General features: G+C 45.7%; 1 protein-coding gene and 1 long non-coding RNA gene across 6 annotated transcripts in view; one reads left to right on the top strand and one right to left on the bottom strand.

Moving 5' to 3' along the window:
* GRK5 (G protein-coupled receptor kinase 5) overlaps positions 1 to 22,597 on the bottom strand; it is a 175,432-nt gene that overhangs the window by 99,190 nt on the left and 53,645 nt on the right. The gene's annotated exons all lie outside the window — the stretch shown is intronic.
* The window catches only part of LOC308197252, a 61,933-nt gene continuing 39,342 nt past the window's right edge, over positions 7 to 22,597 (top strand). Inside the window, exon 1 of the long non-coding RNA XR_013952694.1 lies at positions 7 to 22,597. This exon is cut by the window's right edge and continues 16,098 nt beyond it. This is a non-coding gene — a long non-coding RNA (uncharacterized lncRNA).

Genomic DNA, 22,597 nt, shown 5'->3' with positions numbered 1-22,597 from the left:
GGAAGAAAGATCAGGATTAGAGTGCTTTGGGCACTATGCCCAACCCACAGTTTACCAGCCCAACAACAGCCCTTATGGATATCTTGTGTAATTAAAGCTGGGTAGATGGGCAAATCAAGTCAGCTTGTCTGGGCTGAAATGGCCCAAGGAGGTGGCATCTGTCAGAAGACTGGGTTGGCAAAGGTTGGTAATTGGGGCTTGTGGCCCAACAGACCCAGTTCAGATGACATTGCCTGAGCTGAGCATCTCCAATGCCATCTGCCCCAACTCACAGCCATTTCGTGCGAGTCAAACAATCTTGTAAACTTACAGGTCACCTCTTTTCAACCCGGACCTCCCTGTTCTGATTTTGGGATGAAACCTGACTTCATCCCAAAAGAAGAGCTGGAAACCCAAGTCCAACATTCAATGCTGGCCTCCCATCCCTCACGTTGCATGTTCTGCCAGCATGGCGTTACAGCTGGCGGTACACTCACCAGCCAGAGCTACAGCATTTTCCTCAGAGAGAGGACAACGGTGGGAGAAAATTAATGTAACATCCTCCACGCTGGTGAATCTCCCCCATCAATGTCCCGTCATAAATACCACACTGCAGGTGACACCGGCACCCAGGTGCCACGTCCAAGTTTTCCCAGCCATGCGGCCTGCTCCCAGCCTTGGTCTCTCACACTGCCCACACGTGCCTCGTTTCCCCGACTCCCCCCTCTCACTGTACATACAGCAATTCAGCCCCTGCTCACTAAATCTGAATCACTCAAGCCCATTTTACATGCGCTGGCACATCAAATGACTAATTCGGAGATGCATTAATTCCGTGGAGGGGCTGGTAGAGTCACAGCTGCAGACCGAGAGCGTGTTGGGCACTACATGACATTGCAGCCTAAATGAGGAGTGCACGGACACAAAAGGTAGCAGGCCGCAACAAAGAAAACATGAGCTTTGGGGACAACTGCAAAGAACTGCTCTTTGTGGGGCGTTTCTGGTCACACAGTGGAATATTTGGTGCAGGAGTGCTCCTTCTGCATCTCACCTATGCCTTTGCTTTTGGTAACCAATGGTTTTGTCATGGCAGAGCTTGCCTTGGATTATTTTGAACTCCTTATTGACAGGAATTTATGGTATGTCCACATTTTCCAGTGTAGTGCAGAGCTATCTGAACCAGCCGTAAAGGAACTGGCTTGTTTAGACTATCGTGAGCCCAGCTCCACTCCCCTTTCCAGGAACTGGTTTCCAGCAAAGCCTAGAGGCCTGTGACTGCCTCCACGCCACACAGTAATTACGCAACACGGACATACCCTTTTGGTCTGTCATGAACTCTTCCTCAACCTCCCCTCTTCAGTGCATCCAAAGCACCACTGCTAAAGTCATTTCCTTCCCATCCCTCCAACCACAACTTCGGAGAGGCTGTCTTGCTCTCTTCCCGCAGCACATGCTGCTTGGTCTCACGTGCTGAAGCTCCTTCCTCATGCTTGTTTATCCTGTAAACTTTGAGTTCTGTTCCCTGCTGCCCAACCTCCGTGGGCATTAAAGAATGAAGTATGAATTTATCAGCACCAAGGGAGGGATGGGGAGGAAAGGGAGGGCAAGGAGGGAGGCGGTGGGGTTGGTGTCAAAGCAGAACAACCCCCCTTTTACAGCCACAGGATTCAAATTGGGATTTCTGTCTCCCTTCCTTAGGCTGCCTCTCTGGACACAGGAGGTGGCAGGAGTAAGCCAGATAAAAACATCCTTTATTCTGCATCTCCTCAGCACAGGCAAATCTTCACCTGCTGAAGGTTTAACCTCGAGGCCGAAGCACTGGAGATTTTGCCTCCTTCTCCAGCCACCTGTCCAGAAACTCTCACAAAATGGTTGCAGCATCGAGCAGCGCAGAGCACTGCACAACAGCCCTCTGCTCGACGTGACAACTCTTGGATCTGTGCAGAGACGAAACGACTACACTGAGCCGGGCCAGGATGTTTTTAAATTCCATTCGATGTAAAATACATATTGATATATTTGCATTGGATGATGTATTTCTGACATTAAATTTCCATCAGAACTGGAGAAGGGCTCTGCGGTCCCTCGTTACAACCGTGATCAATACAGCCAGCGCGTTCTCTTCTCTTTTGTGGCCGTCCTCCAAAAATAAGCAGCCTTGCCTGATGAATCATTTGCTCTTAGCTGAGCATGAAGTAGCGTTACTATTTTGCCTGTGACGTCTTTATGTTAAAGATTCTGATCAACTGCTTTAATCGACCTGACCTTTCTGCTCTCAGCTTTTCTTGTGGAGCCAGCAGTGTTTGCTGGCTCCAAACGTTAATTCCAGGGGGCTTGAAGGACATAATGCAGTGAGACAGCTGAGACAGGGGAAATTGTCTAGCAGAGCTAAAAGCTAAAAGGGGAGGTTTCTCTGAATAGGTCAGTAATTGTGCAGGTTGCAAAGGGAAGCTTTTCACACATTGTCTTGATTGCTGCCTTTGCGCTGTCTATTCTGGACAGGAGGATTTGCAATCTTCGAGGCAGCTTCTCCGAGCAGAACTTGACAGATGTGCCATGTTTTATATGCGAGTTTCATCAGGCGGTCTTGGAGGGGCCGACTGCTTTAAAACGTTGGTTTGCTGCTGATGACAAAAGGTGAGCTCCCAGCGACAGCGGGAAATCTCAGCTCCGCTCCCTCGTGTTCACTTAACAGCTCAGCATTTGCAAACTGGAGATTGAAGCTAATTCTCTAACTTGTCAACCAGTCCTACAGGAAACAAAAGCATTTGCTCTACATCCTCCCTACTGAAAAATACATGGCATGTTTCATATCTTCTTCTGATGTCCAATAGCAAATCTAGCTCTGATCTCTGTGTGCACAGAGAGACATAACCAAAAGCACACATGTAGAACATCTGGGAGCAGCAGCTACCCTTAGCCAAGGTGCCTACCTTTTTTGCCTCCATTGGGCAGGATGTATTTACTGTCCTAACACCCAGAGAAGGTAGGAGAGCACTTGCATACTGTTAAGCCAGCGAGATATTAAGTGTTTTGTCCAAAATACCGTGTGAAATCAGCGACTGAGCAAGGAGCTGGAGCCTGGAGCCTGTCAACCCTGCCAGCTGCAGGATCGAGCCATGTTCCTGCTCAGCTGATAACGGACATTTCATAACACAGAGTTAAACGCAAAGATGGGTGAATTCCTTCTAGCATCATGTCTGTAACATATTCCCTTTGCACTTCATGCCACCATGCCGTGTGGCTTTTAAGCACGGGTAGGGTGGCTTCATACTTTTGTTCTGTTTTTGCCCAAGTCAGCAAGCCTGCATCACTCCCTGTGCTGCCAGATCTGGCTAACACAAGCTTGCCAACGTTTCTTTGCCTTCAACTGCATTATCTGCAATCTGGTTAATCTGCAATTTAAGTAAACTATTCACAGACCACTGGGGGGGGGCTACAGCTTGTATCATCCATTTTGCAGCAGTAACTAGGCTGTCATCCAGATCCTTCCCACCAAGGGTGTAGAGCTCTGTGAAATTTCACTGCTCATGTGAGAGCAGTGAAACAATCTCCAGAAAACACTAAAAGTCCAAAAGTCATGGTTAGCACCCTTCTTTCACTCAAAATAAATGTACAGGCTACAAACGAAGTTCTTCCCTTCCTCTCGCCACTCTTCCTTCACTCACTGTCAAGGTTTATGCAGCTATATGGCACACATCCACCTGCCTCTTCGTGCTCCCTCCTAACACTTCTGTTATTGGCACGGAGGACCTGCCATGTCAGACTAAACAAACGATCTGTCTAGTACAGGACGGACAACAGGCAGCTTCAGGGGAAGATCTTAGAAAGCTGTTTTTAGGTTTTTTAGAGATTAACTGCGTATTTGTGAAGGAAAAGAATACCAATTGAAACGTGGAACCGCTTATTTTCCTGGAGCGCCTCTTCCTAATGAGATGGAGTGAATCAAACGCATCAGCCCATCACTATTCTCTGCAAATTTTCCATATCTTTTGCACAACCTCTGTTGCTCATCTAGTTTCTAAAACAAATGCTTCCATCCTTCTTTGCCTACGCACATGGAAGTTCAGCCAGGTTTGCCCTTCTAGCTTCATACCAGTTCCAGCTATGCTCAGCCACACTAGCAAATGAAAACGGTTTGTTTTCAAAGAATGAAGGATGAAGGACATTGCTTGCTCTCTGCCTTTCCCCCTGCCCTTCTCATCTGGGAAAGCAGAAAAAAAAATACCAGGAACACTGCTTTATCCTTACAAGATCTTTGATGACTAAACTGGGCTTAAAACAAGCTGTTACAAGAGCATGAGGAACCTCCCTGTGAACCCCCTTCTCCATCACCCCAAGGAAAGGAGGAGAGCATGAGGGCTGGATTTTTGAAAGCAGGTAAGCCTCCACCATCCACTGGGAGAAAATGTTTCTACAGACCCCTCCCTAGAGGCTCTGGTTTATAAGGTACAATAAAAAGTCCACAACATGCCCTCAAAAGAGAATCACATTACATAGCTCCTCTTATTGATGCTAATCTGCCTTTATCTCCTGCAGCCTTTTTTTTGATGAACGTGACTCTCAGAATAGTCACAGGCTGTGATAACGGTTTTGTGCCTCTCTTCCCTGCTGTCATGGCATGTTTGCACATAAATCATCTGCATGTTGCTACAAATGCATAAGCCTGACAACTGCTGTGTAAACCATCCCGTTGCTTTTTGGAAATGAACAGCAGATGTAGTTCATGTTTAAGCCTTCAGAACCGCAGAGATGGGAATTTCATAAGCGAAAACACAAACTTCTCCCCAGCAGTCAGGCTGGCGTTGCAAGCTGTACTGGTTACCAGCACACCAGAGGGCAAAATGCTTTGTTTACAACTGGCACCAAAAGTCCTCATAATGTTGGCTTGCAGAAGTCATCGTTCATAAGCAAATATTTGTTGCAGGAATATCGACCTATGATTTCAAAAAGAATTCCAGTAGTACTGCAAATACCGATGAGTGACTGAAACCTGGCTTTAATAACACATTTTATATGTTAATAATGTGCATTTTAATAATGTCCTTTAGTAACATCAACTGCCCTAAAGGGGCAGAGGAAGTCTTTGAAGATTGATCCTCAGGACTTGACTATCAAGGCCACACTGGTACTGCTCTAGGAATATAGAGAAGGCTTTACAGAAGCTACCTTTGTGCCTAGTCAGAGCACTTTCAGGGGGTCGCAACTAAGCTGAAGAAAAAAATGCCTTTAATCTTTTCTTCTTTTCTGTTGGTCTTAAGTGGGCATCCAAAATTGTAAAGTTCCCCACAGAAGTCTGCCTACGTCCTCCATCGGTTATTTTTAATGCATATTTGAGACTGTTTATTTCAACAAGTTGTCTTTGAGTTCTGTGGGCCAGTTCACATGAGCTGGGTGTACGTTTCTCTGCTAAGCACGTTGACAGGGAGTTTTTTGGCGATGTGATTTCCCCGGATGCAGTTAAATTTTCCCCTGTGTAAGCACCTTTAACTTCTCTGTTATGGCTGCCCTCTCTTTTATGCCCTGCATTTTTGCTGTATTGTGCTTATCTGCAGCTGATGAGCGAGCCAAAAGAGATCATTGGCTTTTATGCCACAAACAAAAATAATCCAGAAGATACAAGTATACTGAATACTTACAATCTGTTAAACAAAAAGCACCAGTAAATCTCATAGAAACAAGACCAGCTATCATCTAAAACAGTGAAATTAAACACAGCCCAGATTTTTAACTTCTTATTTTTGATCTCAGACTGAAAGAGGCTACTGGCACAAATCCAGGCGGTTCAGTTATGTTTGAAATGCATTACCACGTATTGGCTGGTTCAGCAGGCTGTTGGGGTGAACCGAGATGATGGCTGCAAACTGAAAGGTGCCCGCATAGTATTTGACATTGTAGTTGGCAACAAGAGCAGAAGAGACGATGCAACAAATTAATCTGCAGCCACTGTGCTCCTTTGGAGGCTGCTTCTGGACCTCTCCTGGAGGAACACGAAGGGGCTGTGATGTCTGAACCTGGGGACTACTAAGAGATTTTGTCCATCCATGATGTAGGTAACATAACATTTGTCTGTAACGTTTCAGTATCAATGATTACCATGTGTGACCAGCTTTTCAAACAGAGCTGTTGGGAGCAAGGGCTACCACCATGAAGAATGCCAGTATCCTAGTGGAATTTTTCTCCAAACTGGAGCTGAGAGTCAGTATTTCAAAGTTCTAGAAAATTCTGATTCAAAGACATTAAACCATTTCATTTTGATAACATTGAGTCATCTCAGTTCTCTAACGTCAAAACATTATCATAGAACATATCAAATAGAGTATTAAGATATATTATATCATTGGAACAAAATGGGTAAGGTAAATTGACATTCTTTACTTTGTTAAAGTGATGTTTCTATATTGTCAAAAAGAAGATAGAAAAAGCAAATCCTTTTTTCTTTTAAGTAGACACTTTCCTGCAAACCCTTTCATTTTTGACAAAACGCAGTTCTCAGAAAGGAAGATTCTTTTGTCAGAAATGTTCTCACCCATCTCATGTTTTGAAGCACATGAGAATTAAACAAGAACGTGGCCTTCCCATATCTGAATGCTCGAGTGAATCTGAATTCTACATTCCTTACTGGTTCCCTTAAGTTAATTTGCACAGCTGTAATTGACATTGGCTGTAGGAGACCTGTTTCCCATTCTTCCAAAGAAAGAACGCAAATCCCAGCTCCAGAAAGCCTGCTTGAATAGGGCCTGATAACATCTTTCCAGGAAGGAACTGCTCCTTAAGCAATGGCTTTTTAAACTTATGACCCATTCTGTATATTTATTACCCTGTTTTAGTAACATGTATGGAAGCTGCTAACCAAAGCCTCAAAGCCTCAAAGCCCAAACTGGTAAAGGCAACTCATGACCCACATATAGTCCATGTACAGTCCATTGCCCACGTAGATTTCCCAGGAACGTGTATGGTATTCTGGGATTCAGTGGTGCTCCTCAAACAACCTCAACACTCTTAGGGCTGGCCTCTAAAGCCAAGTTGCAGATCTTAGCCAGACGTGGAGCTGACCGGGAGTTTGAACAAGCTCTGCAGACTCGCTGCTCCACATTTTGCAATTCCGATGTTTAATGACCCACTGGCAAAATGGGCAGCCCAACAAGATGGGCAGGAGGAACACACAAGGAAATCTGGACCTGGTATAGGCAAATATTTGGGGCCTGGCTCTTCTGAAAACTCTGGTGCTCGTTCTAAGGGGAGAACACTTGAAAACCCAGCCCCAAGCATTGAGTGATGTGGGTTTGCTCTGTCCCTGTCAAAGAGCTGTGTGGGTTTTTTTTTCCTGCAAATAGTTCTGCAGTCTCTAAAAAAAGAACTTAGCCTCTGTGTTCCTGACATTTTAGTTTTATAAGGAATATTTCTGAACTGTGGGGAGGAGATCCAGCTGGATGGGAGGTGAGAACTCAAGTGTGTTCCTATCATCAGACTGTAGCCAGGATCAGAATTACGTTCTTTTCTGGTTTCAGTCCTCACCTAAATAAACTTACTAACAGGGCTAAAGAAAAGAATTTTAGTAAACATCATGAAAAATTAATGATTTGAGACGGGCTGTTTTATTAGGCCTGACTGATTTATTAGTTCCACCTAATTGGCGGAATTGGTAGAGCTTTGAGATGCTCTGATAAGAACTCAGAAATCCAGATGTGTTTTGCTTTCCATACATAAATAACAGCGTGCTCTTTCAGTTTAGATGGCTTACTTCTGAGTCAGGAAAACAACCACCAGAACAGAGAGTAAGAAACGGTGTGGAGGCTCCGTGAAGGAGGCAGATGAGTAAGTCCCTCACCTATCCAGATGCTGCACCTGAAGGCACGCAGTCCTGCACTCTGGCAGGCAGACATGCAGACCCCAAACATTTAGAGATGGTACACACAGGTCACAGCTACCCAGAGCCTGATTTGAGGCTGCAGCCCCTTTGTGCTGCCTGCACATACAAATACCCCACCAAATTCTCTGCAATCCTACAAGCTCTCCTCCCACATTTAATCCCACCAGGGACCCTGCTCCAGCAAAGGCGCTGATGCAGATGCTCAAATGGGAAGGCACTAGGAGATGTTATCGGGTGCCCAGTACCCTTTGATCTTGTAGGATTTTGGTATTTTTGCAGTGGCCCAGAGGACCACACATAATTCTGACAGTGCAGAAAGAGCCCGTTAGCCATAAGAACTGTCCTTGCCTGGCCCTTCCAATGACGGCTGGCTGGATCCACCCTTCTCTCCAAACTTTTCAGACATTTGATGTAAACAAGCTAGAAGCCGTGAAAATTATGCTGGGAAGCTCCTGAGAACACGTGTACCGGCTATACCACCAGCATTGTTTTGGAGGAACATCTCATCAGGACACTTCAGCACATTTGCTTCCAAAGTCAGCCAGGAAGAAAAGTAGAAAATCATAATGTGTCCTAGATCGGGTCACTTTCTAGTGGGGGTCAGGGTTAGCCACATTTTTCTTTACCACAAAAGCAGGTAAGAGCCCTGGCCACGTTCTTGGCTCTCCTACGGAATACCACCTCAAGTTCTCACCTAGATACATGATGACCCTTCACACAATCCACAGAAGAAATATGGAGAGGGGGGAGAAACCACCCCAAAATGGCTGGTTTGAGCGAGCATCTGCCAGTGGTAGCCATGGGTTGACAGAGGGGAAAAGGCACTAGCACGTGCTTTGGCTTTGGAGGAAAGAGGTACTAACTGGACGGCAGGACAAGGGTGGACAGGCATGCACAGGGCTGGTGTGGATGGAGGCTGAGGTCGCAGCACTGCAGGAGTTTGTGGCGTGGCTGATGTTAGGAGAATGAGAGGGCTGAAGGATGAAAGACCATAGGGAGAGGGGAGTGGGGGGCAAATACAAGCAAAGAGGGTTGGCTGTGAATCTCTCCCCTATTGTTCCCCATAGCTACAATGCCTGGCTTTGGCCCCACCGTCCCGTCCAGCAGCAACGCGCCGACAACTTCTTTCTATGGAGATCCGACACACCCTGCAAAACCGCCCCTGAAATCACAGAAAACGTTGTCCTCAAAAATCACTGACAGCCCAAGACATTATGGTAACACAACTGCATGCGTCAGCATTTAGGATCATTATTGGAAAAGGTTACAGAAGGGATTCAGGTTAATGGAGGTAATCTGTGATTATCTGATGTAACAGATTGCTCTGCCAGTGACTCATGCGTTCTGCCACAATATCGCGCGGGCTGCAGCTGCAAATAGCTCGCGGGATGGAGCCGGCTCCCAAGCTAGGAAGAGTGTCCCTGGTGTTCAGAGAAAGCCCCATTTCGCTGGGTGCCAAGGCTCTGCGGGGTGTGAAAGCCCGGCAGGGCCCTGCAGGGGGGTCCGTGGGAGCGGTGCGGCACAGCCACTCATGCAAGGGGTTACTATAGCTACCGGCTGACGGCCTCAAGGAGAAAAAGCAGAAATAAAAAGGGAAAATTAGGAGGTAGGAGACGAAAGAAAAGAGGAAACTTGTTGTAAAGCACAGGCTGAGGGTTCCTCCGATTAGCTAATGAGGTGCTTCAAAAGCGGCGGCTGAAAAATGAGGCTTGAAGGCTGCATGGCGTAAGTGTCAGATGATGCAAGCAGCTGGCCCGCTCTCGTCTCTCCTATCTCAGCCACCACCACCCTCCCCAAGAACTGGCGGTGGTAAGCCCTACTTTAATAGACACAAACAGCAGCTTTGTGCCAGGGATGGATTAACTATTTCCTTGTGGCCCACAAAGTCCTGCCCTCCACTTGCACTCCCTGCAGCCCCGGGGCCAGAATTACAGCAAGGGACTGGTTTGGCCCAAGGGCTGCCAGGAGCTGAGTGGAAGCAGGTGACGAGGAACAAGAGAAGCTGCTAATTATGGGCTTCGTGTTTTGTGCTGGGATGTGCCCTGCCTGAGGGCCCCTGCGTGGCGGAGCTGCCAGCAGGCCGGGGCTCTGCGGGTCACGGGTCCCAGCACCAGAGGGGCCCAGCACCGGGCTTATGGCTGAGCAGCCCTCTCTAGCCAGCATGACCATGAGGTTGGGTGTTAGTTTTGGCTTGTTTCTATGCCTTTTCTGCTCCCCAGAGTGACCACATGCTGCCAACTCAATTTGGTGGCCTGCGATGGTCATAGCTGACCCGGCAGGGTGGGCTGACCACCAGGGAACCCAGCAGAGAGCAAGGCCACGATCCTGCCATAGCCCAGGAGAAGGTGGAAGAAGAGACAAAAATCGCCACGCAGTGACCCCACTGCACCCACACCTCCCGGTGCGAACACCTCGGCCCTGGCTGAGGGCAGGCCCTGATGCCCAAGCTAGCCCAACGCACCACCATCAGCTGCAGCCAAGGACACACACTGATAATATGTACAAATATCTAAATAAATGCATAATTCCTGCTCACATGCCTTCCTGACAGCCAGCTGTTGCCTTTGCTTGCTGTTATCCTCCCTCGGAGATTAATGTCACTGCCTGGGACAGATTATTACCAATTTTTATTACGAAGCATATACATCTGGCAGGTGGTGGGCAGAAGCTAAGCCCTGGAGAAAATAAAATACCCGGGCAGCTCGCAGGGAATGACAGAGAGCAGATATCTGTGGGGTCTTACCCTGGCTCTGAAAGCCACTAATGGCGTGAGGTCAGAGATCACTGGGCTTAATTGTCCGTCAAATTAATGGTGACGAATGTCTGTTTTCCCCTCTTGTTAAAACTGACACCGGATTTTTCAGAGAAAGCAGAAGGGCAGTTGGCCACAAAGGAATGTTTTGATGGCTGAAGCTGACATTGCTGCCAGCGCCAGCCCAGCAGACCGGTGAGGGTCAGAGCTCCTTCCCATACAGAGCAATGGAGAAAACTGCTGCTGACTCCAGCCCAAGACCGAACCTCCTGGGCCCAGCCTTGCAGCCACTGATTGTCCTGCTCACATTGGAAAGAAAAAATATACATATATATATTTAATATCAGATCCAGATCTTAATACATAAACAAGTGTAAGAAAAGATTAAATTGGAGGAGTGTGAGTTGTGCCATAAAAATTAGCCCGAGCTTGTTTATGCCTGCTTTGAAGGCAAATTTAGTGCTAGAAAAAATAAATAAAACACTAAAACATATTACAAAAAGCAAAATTTTTCCTTGCATTTTCCCCCTGCAGAAAAAGTTCCTTTTTCATTGTCCTGTATACCCCCTGTTCAGCAACCCATTTTTGCGTAATAAGTGTCATCGTGGGAGGAAAAACAAAAATGGGAAATACTAGGGGAGCAGTTTTATCCAGCTTGTGACATTTTGTGAAGCTGGCTAACAATTTTCTATTGAAACAACTTCTTCCACAGTAAGAATGAGGTCTGCTTACTGACTTGCTTTTTGTTGCTCAATCGCATTTCAATTTCGATCTTAGTGTGGAGCTATAGAAATAAACATGAAAGCTTCCCTTTGTTTTCAGGTGCTGATGTTAGTGTTGAGCTGTTGTGAAATTGATCGAAGGGCACATCTTTCCCATTCATCCAAATATATGCAAACCCTTCTGGTGTTTAATTTAAGCTACATAAACAAGGAACAGGAGCTTTCTGAATGCTGAAAATACGGTATCAACCTAGCAGCCAGTTTCTGAGACCCATAAAGTCACTCCCTACAACGTAAGCCATTCCCCTCATTATGGTACATGTCGATGTCTTTAATTAATGTCTGTAATATGTAACATGGTCAACAAGGATGTATAACACTGAATTAAAGGAGCAAATTCTAAATACTCTTTCTGCAGTGTATTTCCAGAGAGGTCACATCGACCAGTGAACAGACACACTGGTTTTCAAGTAAATCTGTGTGCTCGGCCTCTGACTGAGCTAATTATAATGGTGCCTTTAGTGCTGCTGCCTTTAAGTGTCTGCTAGCACATCCCTAACAAACCACTAGGTTCATGTTTTTCTAGGCCAGATGGAAAAGTCTGATTATCGGGTCAGAGTCGATTCTAGCTCCAGAGCTGGTGTACTTACATCCCGCATGAATCCCGCTTGGTGAGCTTCAATTAATGACGGAGAAGTTAGTGGCAAGCCATCATTGAACAGCGTATGTGCTTGCTTCTCACTTCTGCTGCTCGTCAATACCCAAAGGAGAAAGGCTGTGGGGTCTGCAGGGCTAAACACTCTCCCTTAAGACTTAACATGGTCCTAAAGGGCTAAGGGAAGTGTCTGGCTCTGCGGTTACAGTCTGCCTGACATCTGCAGAGTAAGTCCTGGTTGGACTTGCAGGTGGGTACGTGCCACCTGCCCGCAGCAGGACAGCCCCACCAGCCCCACTGTGCCCAGCACCCACGCGCTGAGCAAAATTAACAGGGTGCTTCTGCAACTAACGCCTGAGCTGCAGTCCCTGTGCTGTTTCAGAAAGGGCAGGTGGGCAGGGTGCAGACCCCACCACCTGTGATGCTGTTGGTCATACAAATTATACTGCGAGGTGCTGGTATAACACAGAGCAGCGCACCACTGCGATGCTGGCGTGTGAGCAGGCATAGAGATGGATGTACAGAGCACGCTTCTGACAAACAGGGCAACGACTGCTCGTGCAGCACTGACAGCCTCAGTATGTTAGCTCAACATACCTACAGGAAGGCACAACCTCTGCTGCAGGAGACATTTTCTTTTCATGTGTTTTTGAAGATCCATGTTTTGGCTTGTTATTTTTATTCCTTCCAGAGTGTCAGGGAAGAAAGAGAAATTCAGCTATTGATTTAGATGGTATTCCCGTTTTTAAACTCACAAGAGCAAAACCCCAACAATTACACAGAAAATCCAAGCCTCCTTATCTCATTCAGCTCCCCCAGAGACGTAGCATGCTCCGTACTGGGCAAAGCAACGCAGCAGCAAACACTGATCTTCGTGGGGAGGCATCTAAGTCCAAGTGGCACATGTGCTATTTTAGGACCTCCTGGGACCGCTGTGGGAGACAATGTAATTAATATTATTTCAGTGATGGCTATTTACCACATCCCATGGGGAATCTACAACCTGTGCTTATGAAACTTGAAAGAAATTAAAGCTCACTTCCTACCAGTTTCAGGTGTCTCCTAATTTAAAGCTGTGTTTACAGACAAAACAGGTCAGTAACTCTTCCCAGTGAGCCAAACAGCATCTTAATCACTTGTGTTTAATAGGAAACGAATGACTGAGCACTGATAAAGTTCACCATTATGCTTTTCAGGAAAAGAGAAGTGACTGCAGAACAATCTGATAACTAGAGGATTTGCTTCCTGTATAACTCAATATTTATAAAGCACCTCCATAAGGGGGAAGAAAGAAATAATTTTATCTGGGTTAACATGTTAAATTACATTTTTAAATGACACCAAATCCAGGACCCCAACTGAAAACAGTGCTTTTGGGAAAGATACCCCGAAACGCCCCAAGGCAGGGAGCCTTGAGTTCAGGCTGCCCTTGCTCCTGAGGCTCAGGCTCTCCTGCTGCCTGCGGGCATGCACGGTGTTTGCACGGCAAGGCTCAGCTTGACCTCTGTGAGCTCCTAGAAGCACGCAGCAAGAATGCATGTGAGGAGTCGGCTGTGCAAGGTGAAATCGGGGTTGACCCCATTGCGTCTTCTGTACTGGATGGAATGGCTAGAGTCCATCCTTCCTGTCCACCCCTAGTACACACACGAGTGGCTCATAGGCAAGAAGACATGGCATTTCTTGCAAGCTAAACACTAAGCTTTCAGCCTTACCATACCTGGAATTTCAGATATTTTCCACGCTTTTGTATATTTAATCCTCCTGAAATGTAGGCAATGATTGCCCTACAGCCTGACTGGTGTCTCAAGAGCCGGACTAGTTCTCAACCATAATAGCCTCAAGTCCAGCTATGTCAAGTACCTACAGCTCCAGCTGATGTCAGCGGGAGCCATGCATGCCAGCAATCCCTTAAACAAGCCCCTTGAGAGAGGGCGAGAAAAAAAGCCTAACTTGGGCGTCCCCTCTGCACAAAATTATAAGTGCAGTTGTTTCTGCAGTAAGTGCTGATTCCTAAGACTTCCTGGTACGGAAGCTTTTCATGGGAGAATAACATGGGAGATGTGGAAGAGTGCTTAGAGCTATAGCAAAAATAAAAATAAACTATTTGCATTTATACCTAAAAAGGGAATGTTCTCAATTATAAAAAAAAACAAAAACAAAAACAAACAAACTTTACCTTCCAGAAGTAGAGAAGCAAAAATGGGGAAAAACAAAACCAAACAAAAAAGTAGAAGGTACAGCTACTTTGTTTCACATTTTCCATGTTATTAAATGACAAAGCAGTTTGCACTTTGTTGTCTTGGCTTCAGGTGCCAAGTGAAGTATTTCTGAATTGCTTTGAAAGTACATTAATAAAAATAATAAAATCAACACATCTCTTGGCTCTTCAACAGTGCCCTCTACTTTAGGACCCAGAAGCATTTTGCAAACGAAAATAGCAAAATCTTTTCCAGCTTAAAGATGAATTTTGTCCTCAGATAAATTACTGTGACTTTTACAGCCCTGTTGAGACACTCCACATGTACAACTGGGAAAGGAAATTATCACAGACAGTTTAAATACATGATGTTAATTAGAAAAAAAAAATTAAAAAAAATAAAAATAAAAACAGACCCATTCTTCTTGAAAAGTTTCCCAGTTGATATTGTCAGAGATGCTAAGATAAAGAGCACTGCTAGATGTCAGAGGGAAAAGTATTCTTTACTTAACTTTGTTTACTCTGTTTTGAGCAGCCCAGCTTTGCAGAGAAAAAGCAGAGGGTTTCATGCAAGCCGTGCACATGCAGGTGTGTGTGCAGAGCGGGGGCTCCAGAAAACCCTCCCGCTTCATCAGGCACTGGAAAATCCAGTGGCACTGACATCTCTACTGCTGGTCACAGGACGACGTGTGTAACATCTGCTTCTCTGCAGCACCTGCAAGCCAACAGGTTCAGGACTTCTTTACTTTTTTTTTTTTTGTTTTGTTCAGGCAGTGCATAAACACGAGGCCCATCCCCAAAGAGTCCCCAACACTGCAGCCACAAGCATGCCCCGTGACATCCTTTGTCCCTTTCTGTCACTGGGGATGCTGCCTTGGCTTCCAGCAAGGACCAGGAGCTCATCCCGGTTCATCCAGGGCCTCCAGAGTGTCACAATCTCCCCGCTCACCAGCACAACTGCTTTCTGGGGAAGAAAGACCCGTTTTTCAAAACGGGGTGGTATTACTGCAAAACCATGAAAAGTTGCCAGGAAAAATAAAGGATTATAAATGCACTGTTGTCCAGAGCTGACTAGATTTCAAATAGATTTAATAAAAACATGATGACCGAAAGACAATTGAAGAATAAAGGCGAGTCAGACTGGTTGTTCTCCTTCACTTTCACCCTGCTGTCTCTTGTTTCTGTCATCCCCAGCTCTGTATCTCTACCATATCCAGCATTAGCTCCTTGTTCCTGTTTTCCAGGTTCATCCTCTTTTCACCTCAAAACTCTTGAATATGAAAACCCACCAGCCTTTGATACCACTTTTGTCTCCCACAAGCGGAGCGGCTCCCTCCCGCACCTTTCTGGCTCCTTGAAGCAACTTGTGGCAAGGGCCCGGAGCCTGTTCCTCCCCCTTGTTTGAGGGAAATGCCTCCAGCAGTGGGCTGCGGACTCCTGTTCCCTCTCGCTTGCTCTCTCTTCCTCTGGTCCATGGATCCTAAATTCCCTTCTGCATACTCGTACACCTTCGACAAGCAGGACAGAGTACAATCCCTCACAACCAGCACCAGCACTGTGGTGCCTAGGCCATGTAGGCCTCTGGTCAGGATGAGGCGATGCCCCAACAACCAGGGAACATAACTGTGGGGTTTTTGGAAACAGCCCCTGGCCTGTATTGAACAGTCCCTGCTCCATGTAGTGTCTAAGCCCTACACTGACCCAGTGTAGGCCAAAAGTATGCCAAAAAATGTCTTAACAACTAATAGTATGAGCAGCTGTGTGCCAGTGCTCAACCCTCCTGCCACAGCTATACTTAAATTCACCAGGAGAGGCACATCCTCAAATAAGAAATCCTGAGTTGGTTGACTTCAGCCTGGCCAAAGTTTCACTGTAAGGTACCACCGGGACTTGGCTTTGGCCAAAACCTCCAGCTCACTCCAACGAACTCTGTCATGTCTGGACCTTTTCCACCCATTACTGACATAGGTATGCAGCAGTTTCTGGAGAATAAAATATAAGGAATGGAGCCTGGCATTTGAAATCACTGGTCACAAGACTGTTCATCCTCTTCAAGAGCTGTCACATTAAGACAACAGAATAGCAGGAATTTGTGACACTCTGCTTATACACAAAAAAAAATAAATTAAAATAAAATAAAAATATAAAGCCAAAAATAGGACTTAGTCTTGCCCTGAAATCCAAGGAAAATTCTACAGCAGATGTCTTTCATCTATATGACCTTTTCCACAAAGACAAAAGAGAGACAGGATATTAAACCACAGTTTAAGATTTTTATGACTGTTGGCAAGCATTTATTTATTATGGGTTTGTTTGTTTTGGGACTTTGTTTTTAGGTGAAGTAGTGTTATTTTTTGCACTTTTCGTGGAACTTCAGCTGAAATACCATAAAAATGTCTGAGACAAATTTCTTTTGGGTGATTCGCACATTCTCAAAGTCACAAGCTGACTCCCTTTCCAACTCACGTTGCTCAGACCAGTGTGTTTAAACCAGGACAACCATGTGACATGAAAACAGCAGTTCACTTTTCATAAAGTCATGGAAAATCTTGAAAGCATGTATAGGTGACAGCAAGTCCTGTAACAAGCAGGTTTAGCTCAGGAAACATGTTTAAAAGTCATAGCATGTTCCATGCAAATCCCCCACTGACTACAGTGGAAAACACACGTGCGCACAGTGACAGCAGGACACAGCACAAGGAATGTGGGAGAAAGCACAGATTAATTGCATTTGTCTCCTTAATTTGCTTATACCGTTTGCTAGAGAGAAGCTCTCCCTAGCATGCTCAGTTTACCTTACAGATGACTAAGCAGACGGGAAGATAGGGATGCTACTAGGAAAGATAATCCAGAGGAAAGGACATTAACCTTGGACCCAGGGAGGATTAGTTTTAAGTCCTTCTTCAAGCACAGATTTCTTGTGTGGTTTTAGGCAGAATTAGGCTATATAAATACCATGTGAAACCACAGGCTCCAGCTTGTGGTCGCAGATGGGCTCAGGTGAGCCGACTGAAGCAGGTACCGGCCTGTTCTCCCAGCTCTCTGCCAGCAGCTACTACCCTTGGGGAACGTCAGATTTAATGGGCTGTGATCCTCATTCACAGCTGCTGAACCTCACATTATCACACCAGGCCATGAACTGTGACTGCAGGTATACATCCTGGCTAAACCTACTGAAGATCCCAAGTCAGAACCCTTCCTCTTGCCCTGAATCAATTCCTAGCACATAACATCAGCCCAGAGTATTTCCTAAGCCTCCCTTTGATATGGATGGGTGTAAATACATTAAAGACTGGAAGCATTAAAACCAGATGGAAATTTTCTGTGGGACATTTTTCCTTTAGAAAACACAAATCACACATAAATAAATTTTTCACAGACGTGTCAATTCTGATAACATGTTATTAAAAAAAAAAAAAGCTTTTAAATAAGGTTAAAATAGAGTGCTCTTTACTTTTTGATTCCAAACTATTTTCACCCCTTTTAAAATATTGCATTACATGCATTACATCATACTGAATAAAATACAAATTTTGCTGTCATTTCTAACCAAATGAAATTTATAGGCTGAGTTCAAACCTTTTTTCTCCAATTAATTTTTCACAGCAAATTTGAAATGTTTACTTTCATTGTGCCTTAGAATGTTTTAGGGAAATTTGGGAAGAAAACAAAACAAAGCAAAACAAAACTCACAAGAAAACAGGACAACAGCAAAGGTTTTGGCCCTCGAAACCTCCCCAAGGCCCTCAGATCTCGCAATCGCAAGGGCAGGTGAGGACAGGCTGGAGCTCTGAGTGTTCTTTTGGAGTGACTAAAACACGACATGGGCCAAATGCAACCACATGATACTTCCAAAATGAGAACACATATGGCTGAGCATTTCTGAAAAGTCAAAATCTGCTCGCAGTGAAATCAATGGGCGTTTTGCTTTTGACTTCTGTGGAAGCAGGGTTAAGTCAACAGTGTATAAGACGGGAAAATCCCAATTGGGGATCAAGTACAGCATTCCCCATAAAGATTATTCATAAAGTGTGTAGACGTCACAAGAAAACAGAAGGTGCTACAGAGCTGTTATTTTTAAGCTGAGGGTGAGAAAGGCAACGAAGCATAGAGCATAACTTATTATGTTGCTTTGTCACCATTCTTGTTAAGAAACACAGGCAAAATATTTTAAAGAGAAAAAAAAAGTAATTGTCTCTGTTTTTTTGGTTCAAAGTAAACATTTTCAATTTTTTTATGTGAATTTTTATGTTTTAAATACTTCTGAATTCTCCGAAACTATTTCTGAATACTGTTTTTTAAGACCCACACAATTTCAAAACCACCAAAACACCCAAGAATATTTCTTTAAACGACCCAGAAGATACCAGCAGATGTGTTCCCCAAACCCCTGTCTTCTACAGAATTTAAATCAGGTCCTATCTGCCTGCAGCGCTCTTGCAGAATTGGATACTGTGGCTTCTTCTATTGGCAAAGAGCAATCAATCTGGAAAATCCCAGGCAGACACTGAAGTGGATCACAGGGAGCATCTGTGCACAAGGGCGGAGACCAGTTCTAATCATCAGCATCACAGGACCATAATCCTCAAATCCAGGCATGAGCAATTATCAGTATAAGAGCATAATTTATTCCTTGGAGTCAGACATAAGATGGATATCCCATTGGGCACAAGTTAGATTGCTATATTCTTTTTTGCTTAGGAAGACCGCTTACTATGTATGAAACAGTACCAATAGCAGGCAGTATGAGCCATCAGATGAGCTTAATAAAGGGCTTCACTAAAGTTAGCAGTGTGCTCTCATTATGTGTGGGGTCTAAAATGCTTGCATCCAAATGAAAGTACAGCAAGTTCTTGGAGTTTTGATAATATAACATTTATATGTTTCAGATCTCTTACCCAACATCTACACTGTCATGCATACAGACCTTTGGTGTATGTCACTTAATTCACCAATGAAAAGAAAAAATAAACAAAACAAAACAAAAAAGGAAGATTTCAATCCAAGGGCCTTAAATTAACATTTAACTTAACTGCATTCAGGAGCAGTCTTGTGCCAATCGTTCTTAATAATTGTCACGAGTTACCTGTCTGACAATTCACTGGGGGAGGGGGGGGGGAGAAATACCTGTCTGCATCTCACACTCTGCATCACAGCCACCAATTCAGTAAATGCCCCAGCTGTTTGCAGTTTGTAAGCAACGGGGACCACACCAGTAGCTGGGACTTGCTATCTGCCCCGGGGGTGTTCTGCCAGCACGTCCCTTCCTTCCCCGTTGCTGCTTTTCCCGTGAGTCTCCCATCCCAGCCCCATCCATCCTTTTGTAAAGCTGAATGAAAGCAGCCACTCAGTGTGGCTTGGCCAACCTGTTATTAAATTAATATAAATTAATATTAATTTATAAATGTATTAATTTATAAATTAATATTAAATTAATATAAAATTAAATCAGAAGGGGGTTTGGTTTTGCTTAGCCCAGCAGCCCCGAGTGGAACAGCAGCACCAGCCATCAGGGCTTGTGGAGAGCACACATCGTTATGGCTTCACCCTTGGGCGCTCCCCACAAGAGGGACTTGTTTCTCTAATTGTATTTTGAGAAGGTACACGGTGAATAGTAACAGCCTCTGCAGCATCATGAGACAGGATGAAAGTCATACAAGCTATCGGTTTATGCAGTAGGCTTCTCATTAGCCAGGTGCTGATCACCTCCCAGCCCCAGAGAAGAAGCCATCCCACAGGAGACATCCATCTCGCAGCGCCGCGGGGAGTCCTGAGGAGCGCCGCTTTTGGCTTTGGGCACTTCTTTTGGTTCTGGCCTCAGTGAGCTATGGTATATTTCTGTGCAATTACAAACCTCGTTTGCACAGCGATAGGAGGAGAGTGACTGCAGGATAGTTTCCCACAGAAATAGGAACTCGCTTTCTTTATTGCAAGAAGAAATAAACAGTTCTTTGAGGCAGACAGCAGTATTTCATGTTGCAAGAGCAGGATGCTGTTCCAAAGTTTATACTAGGGAAAATGTTAATTTCTGCAAAGCACTTCCTCAATCAAACCTAGCTTTATAAATGGAATGTGGTAGTAACAACAAACCAAATATTTCCTTCAGTTATACTTAAACCTATATACTCAGTCATCTCAAACATAAGGAAAAAAATTAAGATAGCTACATCCATCATTAGGTTAAATACAACTGGTCACACTTAACCTCTGATAATTTAACCATGTGGAGTACCCTTCACTCCTAAAAGCTGCAGTAAATGTAATGCAATCTATAAATATCACCGAGGCCACTATGGCTGAACTGCAGAGCCTGACCTCCGGGTTTCTGGTTTAAATGTCCGGGGTTACGAGCCCAGCGTGATGCAGGCACTGCCTGCTGCTCGGGTTCAGCGCCGATGGGTGTCCCTTTAAAGAGCTGCAAGGTGGAATGAATGAAAAGCCTCCCCACTGCTCGCGGCTGCCAAACAGCACATTTTGAAATGCAACTCAGAGTCGCATCCTTGTAAAGCCTGCTGATGCAGCTCCAAATATATCTCCTGCAAGCAGTCTACCTCCTTGGTTTTTTATGCGTGTCATTGTTTCAAGTCTTTTTTTCCTTTTGCGCTAAAGAGTAGAGCTTTCTCGCCTCACCGCGAGGGATATAATTCTCTGTTTCGCAGGGCAGTTTGTGACCTCAGTCTTCTGCTCTCCCTGAAAGAGCGCATCTTCCATTGACGTCAAGGGCTCTGCACACGTAGGGAGATAAGCACATTGGAGGCAAGAGCCGCTACGTGAATGAGAATGGGGAATTTTGCTGTAGGAATTCACAAGCCTCTCACAGCCTCCTCTCCTGATTAAAGCCGGTGGGATTATTACACAAATTCAGCTGCTGAGTCCTGGCTATCTGAAATCCGCCTCACACAGGGCTCTCCGCTGTTAACCCCTCCCAATTGTAAGGGCAAGACAAAAACCACCATTATCTGAAAAATCAGGCCAGATGTAAAAGGCTTGTGTCGGAGGGGAGTCGCTCGCAGCAGCCCTGCCTGACATGTCAAACCTGGGGGCTCAGAGGAGCTCATAGAAAACCTATTCGTGGTGAAGATTTTAAGCAATACGGACCCCTGGGTAAGACTGAAGGGGGAGGGGGATTGGGGGAGGGAGGCATGGCCAGTCTTAATCACTGCTTTAGTGAGAGAAAAAATAGGCACATCTATGTGGCTCAGTGTAGCGCTTCGGATTAGCTCTGTGGGAGCCGGTACACCTAAGCACGTAGCGCAGCACGGGTGAGATGCTGCAGCTCCCCAGGTGGGCAGCCGCTACGAGCTGGCCAGCTCGTGGCCACCTCAGAGCCCCCGTGGACTAGCCCGGGCACAATGCCACCCCGACGTGGCGCTGCTGGTACGGGTCTGCAGCAAACCTGGTCGGCGGTGGGTCAGGGACCGCCGCATCGCACAAAGGGAAAGCAGTCTCGCCTGCCAGCGTGCCTGCCTCTGCAGCGGGGTTTCTCAGTCTTCCCTTTGTCTGTCAAGGATGGGAAATGGTGGGCTGAAGGCTCAAAGTAACCTGAGCACAACTCAGGCTGTCACCACTGAATTTTACCCCAAAACTTCCACTTTGGGTGTCGGCAATATCTGATCTTTGCAGTGGCAGAAGAGCACGGCATGTCACTGTGTCTCCACAGCAAGCGAGTGGCCCTGAGGTGCTCGCAGCCAGGGCACACCGCAGCCCCCCTGCCCGAGCACCTGCCTCCGCTGGCACCAGGAGCTGGGAGGCGACCTCCCGGTCCCCGGTTCAGACAGACCCCAGCATGCTCAGGAGCACACCTGAGGGATGCAGCCCTCCGCACGAACACTGGTCTCTTGAGAAAAGCTGCTGCTTGTTACAGACTGCGCTACAGCCGCAACAGAGCGACGGCACACATCTGATTACACTACAGTGCACATTTAAATAGGATTATCAAAATGTAATTTTGTGTGTAAGCTTTCTGTGCTCTCATACATAATACTGTTTTACATTTTTGTGCTGCTCTGCAACACATTGCTTGGGTTTGCCTCACCTTCTCTCTACCACATACCACCCTTATAGACGTTATATCTGTAAGGCAATAATGACTGCACATTATTAGCAAGTTTTGGTGGCAAGCAAGAGACAACATGCATTTGAAGAGATGCATGTGTAATAGCTAAATCCTAGTTTTCTGCAGCAAAATCTGGAGGGACGGGAATGCTGTCACTATGCAAACAAACACAGGTAGCGATGTTCCTGGCCTGACTGCTGTACGTGGCGCAGCATCATGCTGGAAACTTCAGTACACAAGGCCTGGGTAGGACCGCTGAAGCGAGCGGTGCCTGTTTGTGTACACAGCTTACCGCATTACAGAACTTAAGAAATATTGGTGATTTAAACCCTGAGCGAGGACATGCAGATGAAAGGTGAGTCC

The sequence above is a fragment of the Anser brachyrhynchus genome (assembly GCF_964034855.1).
Source record: "Anser brachyrhynchus genome assembly, chromosome: 6".
NCBI lineage: Eukaryota > Metazoa > Chordata > Aves > Anseriformes > Anatidae > Anser > Anser brachyrhynchus.
This window is presented reverse-complemented; position numbering and strand designations above follow the sequence as displayed.